The sequence below is a fragment of the Neofelis nebulosa genome, chromosome 11 (assembly GCF_028018385.1).
Source record: "Neofelis nebulosa isolate mNeoNeb1 chromosome 11, mNeoNeb1.pri, whole genome shotgun sequence".
In the NCBI taxonomy this organism is placed as follows: Eukaryota; Metazoa; Chordata; class Mammalia; order Carnivora; family Felidae; genus Neofelis; species Neofelis nebulosa.
In genome coordinates this window covers 58535827-58550277 of record NC_080792.1, presented here as the reverse complement: position 1 = coordinate 58550277, position 14451 = coordinate 58535827, and the positions used below count along the sequence as shown (strand labels likewise).

The 14451-nt window shown below is 41.5% G+C and overlaps 1 protein-coding gene and 1 long non-coding RNA gene across 7 annotated transcripts in view; one reads left to right on the top strand and one right to left on the bottom strand.

The window, feature by feature from the left end:
- Window positions 1–14451, bottom strand: part of PTPRM (protein tyrosine phosphatase receptor type M) — a 795639-nt gene that overhangs the window by 233844 nt on the left and 547344 nt on the right. The gene's annotated exons all lie outside the window — the stretch shown is intronic.
- Window positions 3653–8972, top strand: LOC131490378 (uncharacterized). Its single transcript, XR_009251066.1, has 2 exons — window positions 3653–3841; window positions 8637–8972. It is a non-coding gene; the product is annotated as an uncharacterized LOC131490378 (long non-coding RNA).

Here is a 14451-nt window from a genome sequence, read left to right as displayed (position 1 = left end):
GAGAATAATTTGTGACAGAATGTGGTTGCAACGGATAGCTTCTTCCCACCCCCTCCCCCCAAATCTATGAATTTAACAGTATAATTTACAAACTGCTTGGCAAAGGAGTTGTTTTCATAATATTTTCCCCTCTGTCTTGTTATTTTCTTGCCAAGATTCTAATGGTATGAACTTTCAATCTTTTTTTTTTCAGTATCAATTCTAATTCTTCGTGGAAAAGCATTTTTCTTTTCCACTGTGTGTTCCCTTCAGAGTTAGTTTACTGCATGTTTAGATCCTTTTGAAGGGAATAAATTCTAATGTATGCATTTAACAGGGGCATTATCTAGGCTTGAACGTATTCATTAAAGTGATGAATAAGCTAAATATTTCAGAGATTGAAGGTGACAGGCTGCTAAAATCGTAGAGCATAATCTTCACAGATACCCACTCTACTGACTCCTAGTGACGACTCTGGGTTTTCTGTGTTTTGTTTAATGGCCAAGAAAATGATAAAGGGTGGTATTCCAGTAGACGTGCATTATTTAAGGTTTCAGATAAAATACCTAATGGGAGAAATCTTATAAGAAAGGGGGTTATTTTATCCCATGCAGTATTTGGTTGGTTTTCAACTTAGCCGAAAACAGTGAGTCTTGGCCCAGTGTCTGACGTTAAATAACAGCAGCATGCCCGGCTGAGAACACGATGTACTCAGCCACTGGTTTGAGGTTTGGGCCCAATTTGGACTACCGAACTGGCTGCAGAAGTTTTTCCAGAGGACCCAAGGATGCCAGCCCAGAAGGCCATGAAAGCCACCACTGCTGCCTGGAGTTACTGATCGCGTGGCCCACAGCACTGGGACTGCCTCACCTTGAGAAAACAGGAAGCCTTCCTCATGGCAAGAGTGAGGAATAGGAATAGCCCAGGGCCAGCTTAGCTCCCCGCAATATCTGCATCATGGGGACTAGTGCTAGGCTGTCCTTCAATGTGGGAGAAAATCAGCAATATCCTTCATTTATTCACTAAGTATTTATTGAGTACCTCAACGGTGCCATGCGCTGTTTTAGGGATGTAACAGTGAACAAATGGGTATAATAAAAGCCTCTGTCCTCATGGAAGTTATACTCTTGTGGGGAAGGGCAGACCCGGATGGAAACAAATACTGTCTGCAGGATGTTAATCGGGGCCAGTCTCCAGAGAAGCATGCTCTTCGGGGTGGGGACTGTGAGGGTCGGGCAGGTGCTACTCGGCTCCGAGACAGGAAATCGGAGAAAAAAATGACTGAGAAAGCAACATTTGAGCAGAGACTTGAAAGAGGGAAGGGAGTGAGCTCTACTGACAAGCAGGGAGGAGGAGCATTCTAGGCAGGAAAAAAAAGTTAAAAGGTACAAGATGAGACTGTGAAATACCGAGGTGGGTCTGCAGTGGACACACTGGCAGAGTTGGGGGCACCTCCACAGATCCCCGAGGGGACTTGGCTTTTTCTCCGCATGAGATAGGAGCTATGGGAGGATTGTGAGTGCTGGGGTGATGTGACTTGGCTTGTTTTAACAGGATCATGCTGGGAGAGGGGTTTAGAATAGAGCACAGGGGTCAACGGTGGGCACAGGAAGATCAGTTACGAGGCTATTGCAATGATCCATGCAAGAGATTAGGATGGTTTGGAATAAGACTGTAGCAGTGGAGGTGGTAAGACACGGTCAACCTTGAGGTGTATGTTGACAGTGGAGCCTTCAGTGTTTGCCCATGAACGCGAAGTAGACTGTGCTGGTAAGACATCCAGGTTTCTGACCCGAGTAAGATGGAGTTGCCCTTGACTGAAATGTAGGAGACTGAGAGGAGCAGTTTGGAGAGGTAGGTGGGGAAATGAGGGATTTGGTTTGGGGCTAGTTTTGAGGCATCAGCCATCCAAAAGGGACATCACGTAGTCAGCTGGCAACAAAGGGGAGAGAGAGATCCAGGTAGATAAGGGCATAAATGTTGCAAGATGGTATGTAAAGCCGTAAGGCTGAATGAGGGCACTTAGGACGGGAATTGGGGTGACAGGTCACAAGGAGGAACCAGTAATGGAGACGACAAGGAGCAGCCAATTGACGAGGGATGGAAACCAGCAAGGAAGAGGTCAGTGAGAATTCACACAGAGGGAGCACCAGTGTGGACAAGCCAGAGAAGAATGTAGTTTTGTTTTGTTTTTTTTAAAATTTTTAATGTTTATTTTTGAGAGAGAGGGAGAGAGAGAATGAGCAGGAGAGGGGCAGAAAGAGAGGAAGACACAGAATCTGAAGCAGGCTCCAGGCTCTGAGCTGTCAGCACAGAGCCCAAAGTGGGGCTCGAACCCACAAACTGTGAGATCATGACCTGAGCCGAAGTCAGATGCTTAACCGACTGAGCCACCCAGGCACCCCTGTTTGTTTTGTAAGACGGGAGAATGTACAGCATTTTTGAATGCTTATGACCCAACAGGGAAATTTTGAAGAGGCAGGGGAGAAAGGAGGACCACCGGAGCTTGAAGGGGCAGGAAGGGATGGGCCCCAGGGCTCAAGGGAGGGACTGCCTTCAGCCACCGGGCAGACGCTTCACCCAGACAAACAGGAAGAATGGCAAGCACGGGCACAGAGGTCTGGGGGTGAGCGGATGTGGGTGGTCCAGGGGCAGGACATTTGAATGGCCTCTTCTGATTGCTTTGTTTTCCCAGCAGCAGAAGCAAGATGGTCAGGTGTGGCTGCGGATGAGGGAGGAGGTGTAGGTAAAGTAGGGAGAGAGCATACGTTTTGAAATAGTTGTCGGTAGCAGTGGTAAGGAGAACGGATGAGGCTGCAGATATATGGGACTGGCTGGTGACTAACCTTGAGTCCCAGAGCACACTGAAGGGTTCTGAAAACAGAGAGAGGAAAGAGGCAGGGATGCACTGAGTGGTATGGGGGTGAAGGTCTAGGGGAAGAAGGGAGAGCTAGATACCTGGGCTTGCTGAGAAACAGGCATCATGAGATGAATCCTGAGGGTCTCAAGGCAGAGGGTGATGGGGACATGTAAGGCTTGGGGTAGAGGCTGTGGGTTTATCCAGGAGCACAGAGCTCTAGGGCTCCCTCCTCACTCCTCATAACTAGAATGAAGAAGAGGAAGAGAAAGAGGAAGAGAAAAATGCAGACGATGACACTACTCGGAATTATATCCCAAAGGTGGGGAGGGGCAGGACAAGTGGTCAGAAATTCATGGTGGAAACATTCCTGGAATGGACACTTGCTGGAGCAATCCAACTCCTGTGATAAAGCTAAACTTGGTTTTCACAATCTGCAAATTAACAACTCCTTCCTGAGTACCTTTTATGCTCAAAGTGCCGTAACTAGATCTGCAGGGGAATTCAAGGTGAGTAAGAAGGCCGGTACCTCATTCTTCAGTGCACAATACCAGAAGCCTCGTGAAGGGCCATGAGTGAGCTACAGAACCCAATGTGGGGAGAGGATAGGAAGGCTTGGAAAGGCTCCTTGCCAGAGGTTGTAATATGAATGGGCTCAAAGGACGCGTTGGATTCCAAAGAAAGAGGCCTCGTAAGCCAAGCAGAGAGGTGGAGGGCACAAAGATATCTCTGTGATCAGATACGCACTTGGCTGGGCTGAAGCCCGGGTGCAGGTTGGGGAGTAGTGGAGGACAGGCTTGAGAAACTGAGGCTTTATGGTTTGCTTACTGGCTTTGCTTACCGTCTAGAACAGCCTGTACCGAATTTAAGGAACAAAAAGCCGCAGAACATAACAGAGCTGTGCCTTGAGAAGAGGAAGTGGGCAGTTCTACGTAGGCTCATGGAAGAAAGGAAAGGTCGGGCTTTCAGGGACCATTGGAAAGGCTACTGCCTCACACGTCTGAGGTAAAGGGGCGAGTGGAACTGACAGGGCACAAGGGACTCACAGAGGGCACCCTGCTGGCCGCACACTGGTGCGCTCAGGTCTCAGACGCCCAGCACGGGGTGGATCCTGGTGTCATTTATGGAAAATATGCGGTCGGCTTCCTGCCAGGGAAAACGTGTGTGTGGGTTCAATGTTTAAATGGAATCTAAGCCACCAAATGCTCCATTCCCACCACATGTGAATGGTTTCGGTGGCAAACCAAATACCAAATTACCACTCTTGGTATTTGGAGGGAAAGGGGAGAAAAAAGTTGGGGGCAGCAACTATAGGAACCGTTGGCAAGAGAAACCGAGGAGGTGGGGCCGCCTTTCAAGAGGAGACAGGAGGCAAAACAAAAGTAGAAAATAAAATGGCAGCTGTGGAAACATGGGAGATGACTGTCCCCCCAAGCGTGCTTCAGAGCACTCGGGTCCCCAAACATACTCTAAAATGTCAACTGAGGAAGCCACAGCCACTCTGTGCTGGCACTTTTAGGACTTCATGGACTTCGGAAGCTATTTTAATTACTTTTCATAGGGGTTTGGTTTTCACCTTTTGTGGAGGTAGATTTCTTTTCTTTTTCTTAAAAATAGCAACATCCCGGCTTTAAACATGACTGCGAGGCAGTTCATTCACGTCTTGTTGCTCAGAGAATTAGAATTCCTTGCAGTCTGTTTTTCATTTTTCTCAGCTGTACCTTAACGTTATACATAATCGCGAAGCATCTCCAAGATTTTTCATTTAAATTACATATCGTTGTTTTTCTTCCTGGGAATATAGAGTCAATCACTACTCTGGAATAATCTCCCTTCACACTTTATGTATTATTTGTAACCTGATTATGCTTTTGAATTTATAACTCTTCCTTTGTCCCTAATTTCCACCGTAGGGCATGCAGAACATGCATGCCTTACGAGTAATACTCAGAAATATAATTTCTCATATAAAACTGAGCTACGGGATTGTTTGATATATACTGTCTCTAAAAATTAATCTACTTTTTTTATTTTTGTTCTAATTTCATGACAGTTACTGCTTTCATTTATTGATGTGGCCAACACCCTGTGGGTAAGATGATCTATCAAAGCCTTATCACTTACTATCTGGGCACTAAAAGTTTCAAGAGAATTATTAGTGCTGTTCCTATTCTGATGAAATAGCTTTATTTTTTCCATTTGCATTTCTCAAACCATGGTCAAGTAATAAAATGAGGACACAACTTGTCAATTATAAGGTATCGACTGTGTTCACTTTTCAGACAAAGTGGATAATCCATAAAGGGAACGTGAGTGGGTGTTTTTGAGGATGCACCTGTTAAGAGCCCGCTTTGGTTGAAACCAAACTTTAAAGGCATTAAAATAAAAATGTGCTGTCCCTCAAATTTTCCTCCAGACGATGTGTCTAGGGTCATGATCTAGCTTATGTTTTTAACTCTTAAAAATCATTCCTGTGGGAGAAAGAATCCTCATAGCTTCCTGTACAAAGTAGTAGCTGTTTACCCAAACCCTTTGTAGCTTTTGCTGCTGCCTAAAATTGGTCATTCACTATTTTATCAAAAAATAAGTATATTTAATAAATCCTACGTGGTTGCTAGAAGAAATCATTATTTCTGAGATTCAAAAAATGTACAGAGTCTAGTGCACTGCACGCAGAAACGTGAGGGGCTTTGCACATGGCCAGTAAGCTACCTGCACCAAAGGTGACCCTCAGAAACATAATGAGGATCCTTGGGCTCTTAGGAGAGATTCGGGTCACATAATCTGCCCCCCCCTCCATATACTCATTTAGTAAGCATACAACTTTTCCTTAAACAATGAAGTTCTTTAATAAAGGAGGCTTCTATTAATTGTGCCATTCTGTTCAATATTTTCTAGAACAGAAGTTCTCCACGTATAGAGAGTTTAAGAACATTTGGAAGTGTTTCTGAAACATGCAGATGGCTGGATTCTCCAGGGACTCAGGATCAAAGGTCTGGGGTAGGACCTAGGAATCTATATGCACCTAGGTGATTCCCTATACAACATGAAGACAAATTCCACTTGAGAGCCTCATGGGTCCTAAATATTTGGTGAGGAAGGTATTCACAGACAATGGCAAAAAGGGAAAAATATTTAATTGGGTTTTGATTTTAAAAACACCTCCCAATATATTCATGTCTCACTTTGTCAGCAACTTTCAGTGCACTATTTTATTTTTTTAAAATTTTTAATGTTTATTTATTCTTGAGGTGAGGGAGGGGCAAAGAGAGGAAGACACAGAATCTGAAGCGGGCTCCAGGCTGAGCTGTCAGCACAGAGCCCGATGTGGGGCTCGAACTCACCCTGAGCCATGAGATCATGACCTGAGCCAAAGTCAGAATCTTAACCACCTGAGCCACCAGGTGCCCCAGTGCACTATTTTAAATGATCCTTTGACACAATTAAAAGGCAAACTTATGGAGGCATCTGGGTGGCTCAGTCGGTTAAGGGTCTGACTCTTGATTTTGGCTCAGATCATGATCTCATGATTCGTGAGATCAGGCCCCATGTTGGGCCTTGTGCTGACAGCATGGAGCCTGCTTGGGATTCTGTCTCTCTCTCTCTCTCTCTCTCTCTCTCTCTCTGTCCCTCCCCTGCTTGCTCTCTCTCTCTCTTTCTCAAAATAAATAAGCATTAAAAAAAAAAAAAGACAAACTCATGGAATCAAACATGATTCCATGTTTGGAATAGTCTTTGGAACTAGTCTTTGGACTAGTCTTTGGAACTAGTCTTAGGAGTAGCCATAGGAAGTAGAGATTGAATGATATTGTTAATTGTAAAGGAATTTAAGGTATGCCAACTGATTGCCCAAGTGCTACGGCTGACCTTTTTGAAGTCCTACTTTATATAAGATATACCAGGTATCTTATATAACTTTATTTAATATTATATCATGAAGTGTAATCAATACCATTTTAAACATGAAGAAACTAGGGCAGCAGGAGCGATCAGGATAAGTAGGTTGCCCTCAGACAGTGAGAAGTGACGGGCACTGGGTCCAGGCAAGTCTGTGAGACTATGCCTGCTTCACTGCATTGCAACTTTTCCCAGTAACACGGAAAACTTGGGCGACTCCTGCTAACACTCTGAATGATAACACTCAAGTTGAAAATTATCTTGATCAGCTGTAAAGAGAACCTCAGAAAAGAATGAAAACATACTACCGAAGTGCAGAACAATGCAATAAGGAAATTAAAATCCTGCAAGAAGAGGAAGATAAATATATGAGGACATGGGCGTCCTGGGCCTAAATGCAGAAAAGAAAGGCGTGGTAATACAGTCCGTGTGATTTTGAAAATGCCCCAGAGAAGTGACAAGCACATGACCCTGCCAGAACACAATGCACTGCTCAAGGTAGAGACACTAAAAAGGAATTGAAGAAAAGAAGCACAAGTGATCAACAGGGTAGAAAAGAAGGACCTTGCAAAAAGAGACAAGGAATTAAGATCATTTATCTAACCAAGGAGGAGACCAGCAGGTGCCCTGATGCAGTCTTCCACTGGAGCTTTTCAAGAGTAAAGGAGTATTTCTTACCCACCTTTGACTTCTAGCGATTAGCACAATGCTTTTAACACAGTGGTCACTTAGTAAGTCTTTATTGAATGAATGTCTTAAAACCTACAGCCGGTATTTATAAAGAGAGTAGTGACCACATGGGACCTATGTCTGTATGCAGGACATTTTTGAACACGTAGGTTTAAACAAGCATGGGAGCTCTCGTTTTTACAGAGAAAATCTGCGTCTTGTCCTCTGTATGTTCTTAGTGCCTAGAAGGTAGCATGTACTCAATAAAAGTCAGAGCCAGTTAAATGACTTTTGGTTGTCCATAAAAGGGCATCTGGAGCCTCGGCACATACAAATGAAATGTATTACAAAGGAGCGTTTATTCATTCTATCCTTGGGTTGAAGAATAGTTACCTGACATGAGACAGGTCAGTTCTCACTCCCCAACCCAATCTATAAAAAGTAAAAAAAAAGAAAAAAAAAGTTATACTCTCTTGATCTCTTCTTCATTCCTGTCACCACGAACCTGGCTTATTTCCCTTCTGGACTTTCGTACTTGACGCCCAGGTAGACATCCCTTCCAGTCTCTTTTACACAGTGCAGCTATATTGGTCTTCCCAAAGAACTGCTCTAATCAGGTCACTCTTTCATTTAAAAACACAACAAGAAACCCAAGAGTTTCCTAATGCTTCTTTCAAAAGGCAATCAAGGCCTTCCATGAGCTAGCTCCAACCCCCTTTCCTAACTATATATCCTTCTTCTTTTCACTTTATCTATGTTCCAACCCAATGGACATGTTCAGTTTTCTCCATACATCCAACATTTCCCCTTCTCAGGGCTCCTGCTGCTCCTTCTCCATGGAAACATCCCCCTATTCACTTTAGATAGGTTCCAACTGTGCCCATTTTTCAAAGGCCACCCAGCCCAAATATTGTTCTCGATTGCTTTGTAGGAAGTACTCCCCATCCCGCGGTACCACTATAGAACCTTGCTTTATCCTTCTTGCATAGAACTTATTTTTACCCTCAGTTCAGTCATTTTGGCAAATTCCTTCTATCATCTGCTAACATCAGGGCCTTGAGACAAAGCTGTTTTGGCTTTTTGGCCCTCATCTGACCTGGCCCAATATCTTATTATGTATCCACAGTACATGTGAGAATACATGTGCTGAATGGAAGATCTGTCATGATTAATCACATTCTGAAATTGTGCTCTTTTCATAATCTACCTATTCTTTTCCCATTTATGTTCTTAGGTAGCAGGATGGATATAAAAAGAAAGAAACAAGAGACAAAAATGGAAGTATAATTATGTAAAGATGACAACAGGCCTAATTTTGTGGTCTTTCCTCTACTGATCTCCAGCAGGTAACAGGGCGATTAGGAAGATAAAAGGCATCTGTAGCAATCTTCAGATGACCTTACACAGGCATCCCGACAATATCCAGAGAAAGAAGGAACATGTCTGACTGCTGGTTCCACTGAGCACACCAAGAGACAGCCAGTACACGGAAGAAGCCAGTAAATTTACTGGCCAAACTTTCATCAATGATAAAATGCGATTAATAGAATAAAAAGAGCATGGAAATAAATACTAGTGACAAAATGTTATATTTTCAGTGCCAAAGCAGTGAAATATATATCCATCAATGATGAGAAAGTTAACTGGGTACATATCAGAGAGACAGGAAATGAGTATCTGTCAAGAATAAAGTGTTATGAACTCAATATTCGTAATGATTAAGTAGCTATAGACCATTTTTCACCATCATATATGGAATTTGTTTTAGAAGTCTTTCAACTGGCCAAAATTTCTGCTGGAGAATAATGACAATGGTCTGGGCCTTTTTAGAAAGAAAAAAAAAGAGAAGCTTATAATAAGATCATGCTAACATGATTTAAACTGTTAAGAATAATTTGATTTAATAAAATGGTTATGTCATTTCTATGACCATGCTCTGGGAGTATTTTTTAACTTCCTTGTTAAAAAAAACAAGGAAGAAACAAGGTAGAAATCTGAAAATTCTCTTTATTAATCCCCTAAACTGTCTAAAAGACACATGTAACCCACTTTGACGAGGTCTCTATACATGTGTGCATGCACGTATTTGTACATAAATATACACCAGTATCTAAAGAAATTATTCAAAGACATAAAAGGAGAATCCACTAGATTGGCAATATCAAAGGTAATTTTGTTTATCATGTTTACTGTGAAGTCATAAATAATCTTGGGTAGAAAGGTAAAATTAAACCCTGAAAGACAGGTGAAATCCCAAGTAATAACTGATATGCCAGTATATGTTCTGACCAAGAGCACCAACTGAGGAAGCTGTTATAATTAATAATAAACCACAATTAATAATTGCATCATTAGCAACACCAATAAGTAAATTAGACTGAACATCAATTACATTGCTGAAGTGATGTACTGCTTGAATATTTACTAGGAGTAAATGGGAAAACTCATCAGAGATACTGATAGATGTGCTGAACAGGTGCCATTTATTAACTCCGAGACAAGTGCCAGGCTTACTTACAAAGATTGTTTCTCAGGGATAGTTATTTACTCTCCTAAAGCAAAACAACATGTGGAAGAAAACTTGCATTGCTTCTCAGTCCCTTATGAACTACTGTGTATTTTTCCAACTTCATATTCAATGTCTAAAAAAGTTATTCAATGAGATAATCTAGAAGCCTTCTTAATGGAGTGCTATTGAAGTGCATCCTCTCGTGCTCCCTTGAGAACTGATGTAACTGAAGGGCAAATCAGAGAGAGGTGTCCACATATACACCAAGGACAGTGAGGAACAAAGGAACTCCAAATGGCCAGGATGACAAAGGGAGCCTGGCATTTTATTCTATGGCACAGGGAAGAGCAGAATAGGTTATACACTGCTTTGGGCTATTCCTGCTTCAAATAAAGTAGTTGTCTTTGAAAATGTGGTAACGTTTTCATCATTATCATCATCACCATTATTGCCAGTAGCAAGATAATAGCCTGGGTCATGCTGATGCAGTTTATATCCCAAAGATAGGCAAATGGAGAATATCATCTGTGGGGGACTCATTACAAGCCTTGACATATGATAGAATAATAACGTTCCTCTCACGCTCCAGTGCTCCTGGAGACCACAGTATGTGCATGGTGTTCATGTAAATAACACCCTCCGCAGCATCAAGAAATCCATTCATTTTCCCATAAGTTCACATTTGCACCTTTCAGAAGGGCTGCAGCCCTCAAATTTGGGAGTGGCGGTGGCCCAGGTTAATGACCTAGTTCTCTTGAAAGATCAGAGAGCCATAAAACAATCTTCTATTGGGATAAGAGCAAAGCTACCAAAGAAGTTGCTAGCAATGGCCAATTCCCCCTCTTTACCCTGAGCCAGCTTTGTGCAGGTCCTTTCTATCTGTCATTGTATTCATTCTCCCAAAACCTACCAAGAAGCTAAGAAAAGTAATCTCTCTGTTATGCAGATAGGGAAGCTGAGATTTAGAGTTTAAGAGATTTGTCCAGGAAACCTGGACTCTGGATTTATTAACTTCTATCTAAAGTAAGTGTAACAGACAAACAAGAGGAAAACAAAACAAATTCTTTCTAAATTATGTGCATTGAGATCCAGAGTTCCTGGGTGAACCACTCTACTAAAATCCGATATAGAGACTCGGTAGGCCCAGATTCCTGTCGGATATGTTTGAAAACTGCCCTAGGAAATTGTGTGATTTTGAAAATGATCTTGGAATCTAAACCTGAGGGCCCTCAACTCACTGTTCCCCATGAGCTGGTCAAAGGGACGCGTAATTCTTACACCTTTCTCTCACTTGTACTCACTGGGCAGACGAGAGAGGACAAGGACCAGTGCAAACCGGAGGTTTATCCTGAGCAGCCCTACTACTGGCATGAAATTTCTTTGAAGTCTGTTGTTCAATCTTTTCAAAAAATAAAGACAAAAAAGCATGCAAATGTTGCCTTTTACTTCATGACATGTTGATTTTTAACAAAAATATTGTTTTGAATGATTTATCAAGTAAAGTGAGACTCCCTTGGCCCTATATCTTCATGATGTCATAGATTCACATTTGACAAGCACATGAGATGGGAAAGCAGCCAAATACAATTCTGTAAAGGAGAGCAACCTCTCTTCCCCCTGTCCTTAGGACAGCCTTCCTGGAGAGAGAATGGCCACGTGGTCAAGAATATATGATGGTTACACTAAAGGAGGCTGACCAGGCATAAAAACCAAATGACATAACTGACCTACCTAGACTAGATCCTATAGTGGAGGAGGGAAATGTACAAAGGGCATGTTAGGTTAACTGACAAATGGGAATAAGAACAGTAAAGTACTGAATTAATGTGAATTCATCAAGTTGATCACTGTACTATGATTACATAATAGAATATGCCTATCCTTAGGAAATATGCACTGAGATATTTAGGAGGTGAAGGGTCATGACATATGTCAGTTGTCCTTGAATCCTTCAGAAAAAAAAAAAACCGATGTATGCGCGTGTGTGCAGGCACGCACACATGCAGAGAGAGCAAATGATACAGCAAATAGGGTGAAATGTTTATAAGAGGGAAATCTGATAAAGGATATACCAGTATTCTCTGTGATATTTTTATTTTTGCAACTTAAAGTTTGACATTATTTCCAAATAAAAAGTAAATGTGTTCTGTGTTTAAAAAAAAAAAAAAAAAGTAAAAGGAAAGAAAAAAGAATATATGGCGGCTAAGCTAGAAATGCCATGGTTTGAGTACAAATCAGATTATTACCCAAGATCCTTTCACCTTGGTAATGAAGATGACAATTCTAAAAGTAGCATGAGTGTTGGGGTGAGGTGGGGGGGCGGATTTTAACATGTTGGAATTTTAAGAAGCCTCCCTCTCAGGGGTGCCTGCACAGCTCAGTTGATTAGGCCTCTGATTTCGTCTCAGGTCATGATCTTGGTTCAGGTCATGATCTCGGGGTTCGTGGGTTCTAGCCCCACGTTGGGGTCTGTGCTGACAGCTCAGAGCCTGGAGCCTGCTTTGGATTCTGTATCTCCCTCCCTCTCTGCCCTTCCCCTGCTCGTGCTCTGTCTCTCAAAAATAAATAAACATTTAAAAAAATGAAAAAAAAAAATAAAACGAGGCCTCCCTCTCAGTCCACTAGAGTCGCTGAGGACCCCGTCTGGCATTGACTGATACTGTCAAGAGGGCAGATGAAATGAGGCAATCTCGTTGAAGGGACTGTGCTTTTTCTCTTTTCACTTGCCCATCTTGACTGTCCCCTGACTCATTTACAAGGTCAGGAAAGCAAGTGAAATAAGAATTCTTTCTCTAAAAGGGGAAATTTGTTTATTCTAGATCTATCCTTGATATTTTCTTGATCTGTTCATTCTTCTACATCCTGCTGGGTCACAGTCATGAAGGAATTTCTGACTCCTTCCCATCCCGATTACGTATATGGGATCATACCCATAAATACTTAAAAAAAAAAAAAAGAAAAGAAAGTCTCTCACAAATACTAAGTATTTCACAGGATTCTAAAAATACTCATTTATGAAGGAGACTAGTCTAAAGCCAACCAAAACAGCAGAGCATGGCCCTTTGCCTACAAATTTTTGAATGAAATTGGAGGATTTCTTAGACATACAACTGTCACAATTAATCTTGATGCCTTATATGCTAAATTGTAGTGACTTTTTTTCTTTTTTTTTAATTTTTAAAAATGTTTTTCATTTATTTGGGGGGGGGGGAGGGGCAGAGAGAGAGGACGACACAAAATCTGAAACAGGCTCCAGGCTCTGAGCTGTCAGCAGAGCCTGATGTGGGTCTCGAACACATGAGCTATGAGATTATGACCGGAGCTGAAGCTGGATGCTTAACCGACTGAGTCACCCAGGCGCCCCTGTAGTGACATTTCTTTTTTAAAGCAAGGGATGAAAGGAATGATGTCATGAAGGAAGGTATCTACCAACAAGTAGATACCTCTGAATAGCTACTATGTATCCAGTTCCATGCTGGGCACTGGGGTGAAGAGAATGACCTAGAGAAACAGATAAGTGCCATTCAATTTTGATAATTATTTTAAAAATATCCAGGTCCTTTCCACATTTACTACTATCAAGGATGAACTAACTTAATTTTACTATAAAATTTAAATAACATCTTCCCATACTTAAAAAGGTAAGAACAATTTAACGGATAAACATAATATCTTTCACGCAAAAATCTTATTTTTCCCCCACTATGCTGAATCTTTTCCCAAAAACTTGGTTTCTTTTGAGCTTGAAACTTCACTTGCAGCATCCATGTTGGCCATGTACAATGCACCAGATTAATAGTGAAATTAAAAGGTAGATTTCCTAAAATATAACATTTTTCAATTTGTGCTTTTCAGGCCAGAAAGCTCTATGCCTTAAGCAAATAAAAGTTAAATACATTGTTTTATTTTCCTTTATCATCGTGCTGATAGAAGGGAAAATGCAAAAGGATATTTAAAACTGAAGTTCTTTTATACTGAAAACCGTTACATAGAAATTCTTAAGTTTATGTAGTAAAAATGGAAAACAATATTGTTTTGGTGCAATATACATCTTTTAAAATGTATTATTTCTGAAATTAAATGCTTGACATTTGACTCAGTATTTCCTTCCCCAAAATGACAAGGAAAAAGGAACAGACTCTCCCATGGCAGTCCTGTATCCCCTCACCATTTTCTTGTAACTATACTGTTTTATAGATGAAACTGCCATAGCAAAATGACAAATATAACACATAAAAGAACAAAAAGGGGTAATAAATCACCAGTGACACTACAGCCCATTAAAATGCATTCAGCTGGTGTTGCAGAAAGAATAAAAATTTCCCCTCACTTTACATCCTTTGTAGCTGAAAGGGAAATTTTTAGAATCCTCAAGCAACCCTTTTAAGAGATGCCGAAATTCCAACCAAATCCTCCTCTCGCTAACTTTCTCTGTTGGCCTCCATGGCCAAAATACATAGTGCTGATGCGTCCTTCATTGTTTAAGAAAAATTGCCTAACATGGGGCAGCCTGTGAATTACTAATCACCCATATTGATAT